The sequence below is a fragment of the Silene latifolia genome, chromosome 4 (genome assembly GCF_048544455.1).
Source record: "Silene latifolia isolate original U9 population chromosome 4, ASM4854445v1, whole genome shotgun sequence".
Classification (NCBI taxonomy): domain Eukaryota; kingdom Viridiplantae; phylum Streptophyta; class Magnoliopsida; order Caryophyllales; family Caryophyllaceae; genus Silene; species Silene latifolia.
In genome coordinates, this window is record NC_133529.1 from 56,039,360 (window position 1) to 56,044,630 (window position 5,271).

Here is a 5,271-nt window from a genome sequence, read left to right on the forward strand (position 1 = left end):
TTCAAGTGATTCCAACTGAAGGTGAAAGCTTATCTTCTTAGCTTTCCAACTCCGTGAAAATCGCTTGTTTCTGACAAGTAACGAAGAAAAGGCGGCCTTTTTAAGTTCAGTGCGCGAAGCACGAACTTGGTTCCTCGATCGAGTACAGTGAGGCTCGATCGAGGAACCTCCATAAACAATTAAAATTCACAATGTCGAGAGTTGGGGTTTCCTGAACTTTGGTGCCTCGATCAGGCTCGATCGAGGAAGTGGTGACTCGATCGACTGCACCAAGGGCTCGATCGAGGAACCTCCAATTTCTATAATTCCCGCAAATTTTCCTTAAGTCGGTTATGTTTTGCTATAAATATCAAAACTCGTACCCTAGGTTACTTATGCATTATTTTCCATAGGTTTAGCATAGTTACTCTAAAAACTCTCTAAAATACTTAGTTTAGTTTATATTCATTGTTCTTCCTTCCGGATCTAAACATTGCTATTTTACGGTATTGTTCTAATCTTTCAATAATTATTATTTCAATTACTTGTTCATCTTTCATGTTCTTTATTATGCCTTCTATTATTGTTATTGTTGTTATTATAATTAGTATGAGTAGCTAAGTTTATTATCTAGGGTGAAAGGGGATCTAGGTTGTTAGAAAAGGGATTATTATGAATTGATTGTTAAATTGCTTTCTATTGTTGTTCAATTATTGTTCTACTTCTAACTAGTTGATTACTGGTCAGAATTGATTAATTAGTATCGCATAAACTAGGATTATCACCGACAAGGTTAAGACTAGTATAGGCCATGATAATTGAATTAGACCGACTTAGTGATAGCGATTGCATGTTAAGTTAGATCTAAAAAGACATATTAGAATCAACCGATCATATGACTTTCAACAATATAAATTGCTCAATCAATGAATTAAATCCTACCCTTTGATGACTACCTAGTGAACCCGAATCCCTAGACTCTTTAATATTATTGTTATTCATCCTTATTTTACATTGTTATTAGCTGTTAGCAGTCAAATAAAAAAACCCCCAAAACTGGTTACTTTAAGACGGATTTAAATATAAACAAACTAGATAATCACCGCCTCCTTGTGGATTCGACCCTGACTTACCGCTAGCTATTTTGTTAGTACTAAGCTAGGATTTATTTTGATTAAGGCAAACGACTGAAAATAACCTTATCATTATTCAATCCCCTAATATTCCAAAAGCCAATGTTATGCATTACTCTAGAAGGGAGTAACACACTACCATTAGTACCAACTCCAATCCTTGGTGCTGCACTAACCAAAGCATTGCCAATTCAAACTTTGGGTGCAACATTATTAAGAGCATCCTGAAAAGTATATTGGCATAGAGAAGTAGACGCTTTCCCTGCTATAATAATCTCTTGTCTGCTGAGTGTAATTGGTGGTCTAGCTGGAGTATTAACTTGTTTAGAATTACCACCTTTAGACCAAGTAGCCTAAAGTTTATGTTGTAACTCCTCAGGGGTTTTAGTCACTGCAAGAGTAACAGGAACAATCACAAGAGGAGACACTGGTTTAGGAGGTACAATAGTAGTAATAGCAGCAGAATTTGTTTTTTTGGGATCCATTGCTGGGTTACGGGGATAGGTTGACAAGAAGGCTTAGGCTTAGGCTTCCTATAGTTTTCAGTTTCATGCCCTGTACCCCCCACAGACCTTGCATAGAATTGGTCTCCACTCACATTCAACCACAATCTTAACAAGTTTCCCTTCCTCATCTAGGAACTTAACCACATCAGGGAGCTTTTGACCAAAAGGTACCTCCAGTAGGACAGGAGCAAACCCCAATCTGGTTTTTTCCATAGTAGAGACATCACTACGAATGTACTTACCCACCAAGCCAACTATTTTTTGTAAACATTTACCCTAATATTTCAAGGGCAAATCTAACAGTTTAATCCAAACTTGTACAATCTTAACATTTCTTTTTGTCAACTCAACGCTTTTGGTCCAACTTCACACAATAAGAGGTTTATTGTCAAACAAGTAGTGACCTAGTCTGAGAACAGCCTCTTTACTTTGTTCATTCGCAAAATGAACTAGAAAAATACCATTGGGCAGAAATGATACCTTATCAAAGGAGAAATTCACCCAGATACGTCTGATAAAACCTTCAACCACATCTAAAGGTGTATTAGCACCTAAGATAAAGCAGTACACTGATGGCTTCCAGTAGTTAAGTTCCTCCTGGACATCCTCAGAAGTGAATTGCAGTAAATCTTTAGGCTCTGTAACACCCCGTATTTTATAATAATATTTTATTATAAAAGTATTTTATTAAATTAATTATTTGGGAAGTTTAATAATGCATTTTGGAAATATTTATATTTATCGCTTTCATTCTCTATTTTATTATTTCTTATTTTGACCTACCTTGAATGGGTTAAAATGTCCGTGCACCACTTGGCTATTTTAATTTAATAATCATCTCTTTTCTATAAGCTCTCCAAGCATTTTAATAATACTCAACCCAATTTATAAACAGATAATCCATTGTATAAGCTAATGGACCCAAACACTACTACAGATATAGGTGATGTGACTCATATTTGAGCATATTTAATCTCCGAATTAGCCTCGTTCCTATGATTTTTAGTTCATAGTTGGGTCATTTACTATCTTTAGTCTTTCGTTTTGCATATTCTTTGAGGTTTTGATCCCTTCGTAGGAAATGAGTGCAAACCTCGCATTTTCATGGCAAAATGGAGCTAAATTGATCGAATTCAATGACCAAGCATCAAAGGGAAGACAATGCTAGAAGGCCTATGTAGATAATTGGGCAATGGTGAAAGGATCCTTGCATCTCCAACAAGATCCTTGAGGATTGTTGAAGAAGGAAAAGAAGAGAAGTGACTGCCCAGCAATCCGAGTGTCGCAGTGCCCAGGACGAGCGTCGCCCTGCTACAGTCCGAGCGTCCCGTGCCTAAGACGATCGTCTTGAGGCCTTGTGATCCGAGCGTCCCGACCCCCCAATCCGCTCGGATTTCTTTCCATTGCAAACCGTCTCTACTGCCTAGCCGCTCGAGACGAGCGTACTCCATGAAGACCACCAAAACGGATATGCGCATCTCCTTGGAGAGGAGCACTTCCTCAACTTTTTTTAAGGGTCTTAATCGTCATTTAAGCCCTTAGTAACCCTAATCTATGTACCTAATCCTTAGTATAAATACCCCATTGTACTAATTGGATTATCATGTTCTTCTTATGCATTCTTAATCTCATCTTAATCTTGTAATCAACTCTTAATTTAGCATTAATACAAATCTCATTTCTTAATCATTCCTTAATTTCTCTATTGTTCATCATTAATTTTGGGTAATTGAAGATTATTTGGGGTTTATTTGGAGGATTGACAACCTTCCATCAATCATCAAGTACTTCTATTATTCTTTGCTTTATTATTTGGAATCATCTTTAGGTATAATTCTCTCTTAATCCTTTTTAATTATTGTTAATCATCTCCATTTGTTCATCATGTTTTGTCTTGCTAGTATGATTGACAACCTTGTTAGCATGTTAAACTTGATAATGAGTGATTAGTTTCCTTAACTAGGGTTAATGGGGAATTAGGGGAAACCAACATGGGGATTGATTCATGCTTAATCTAATATGCTTTCATAATTAATTTGCTTGCTTGTTGTGATTTCAACTTATGCACATGTTATCTTTGATGAAATGCGAGCTTATGAATCCTTGCATTTTTTACCCATCACTTATCTTTTCAATGAGACTTGTAAGATATAAACCAACTCGAGTCTCAATAGACCATGCATATAGTTGGATAGGGAGGATTAAGTCGACTTGTAGGTGTTGTACAATCTAATCGATTCGGCTCCGGGACCCAAACCTTCCTAGGGATTGTAAGATATACACTAACTCGATCCGATCACAACAATAATTGCTTGCATCTAGTAGAAAATATATTTGTATGATCAAATCCCATGAATCCCCTACGAACCCATGACACCCTAGTGCTTTTAATCATTTGTTTACATCTCATTTTAATCATCTTGCTTGTTTTACTTACATTGTTATTTAGCTTAGTTGTTCTCCTACCTCAACCCAAATTGTGACACCCTTAGACCCGACCAATTGCAATCGAAAGTAGAGTAGTTTGTGAAGTTATAAATATTGTTTTGGTCTAGGTAACTCTTAAGGACAAGTAACCAAAAACACTAAGTCCGAACCAAAAATGGCGCTGTTGCCGGGGACGGTGTTAACTTGATTTGATTTTCTTTCATTGTTTTTAGTTGTGTCTTTCTTTACCTTGGGGAAGTCAAACTCCTCAAGGTTTGTTCTAATTGTTTTCGAGTTGTTTGATATTTTGCATGTCTAGGAGATCACAAGGTAACTTGTTACCCATTGATCTTGAAATTGAAAGAACTTTGACCAACAATAGAAGACTTGTTATAAATACTTTGAGAGGTATTGGTGAGATTGTGGACATTCAACCAAATAATATTGAGTTCATCAACCCTTTTGCAAGAGAAGGAGAGGATAACCCAACACAAAATCAACCTACAATGCCTAAATTTTCATCACATTCCATACCAACCGAGGAGAACCAACCAAATGGTACTCTCACAGCACAACATTTGACCGGTAATTTCATTGCAAAATCCGCATTTATACTACTAGTTGAGAGAAGTCAATTTGGGGGGATGCCTAGTGAAGACCCTCATTCTCATATGGAGACTTTTTGTGAATATTGCGATGCGATTTCTCAAACCGGAGTTACTCAAGACCAAATTCGACGGGTCTTATTTCCTTTTTCTTTGATTGGTTCCGCGAAACAATGGTTAAAGAGCCTTGATAAGGCTACTCTTGGTATTGACTCTTGGAAGAAATTGGCACTTGCTTTCTACAAGAAATTCTATCCTCCGGAAAAGACCAACATGTTGAGAGCCCAAATCACCGGGTTCAAACAAAGGGATGAAGAATCTTTGTCTGAAGCTTGGGAGCGATTCAAGGGAACTTGCCGCTCATGTCCTCATCACGGACTTAGCGAGTGGTTCTTGGTACAACAATTTTGGAATGGTCTATATGAAGACTCCCGAAACATTCTCAATATGGGATCAAATGCTATGTTTACCGAAGTTGATGATAATCAAACATGGAATAAGATTGAGGAAATGGCGGTCCATAACTCACAATATAGTAGACCTCGGAAGGCTACTAGAGGAGGAAAGCATGAAGTAGACTCTATTACTCAATTGGGTGCTCAACTTAGTGCTCATATTGAT

At 37.2% G+C, this 5,271-nt stretch overlaps 1 non-coding gene across 1 annotated transcript; it reads right to left on the bottom strand.

Annotated features, from left to right (window-relative positions):
* Positions 1-4,923: 4,923 nt before the first annotated feature.
* LOC141654486 (small nucleolar RNA R71) lies at positions 4,924-5,030 on the bottom strand. The gene has a single exon (XR_012548045.1). It is a non-coding gene; the product is annotated as a small nucleolar RNA R71 (small nucleolar RNA).
* Positions 5,031-5,271: the final 241 nt, after the last annotated feature.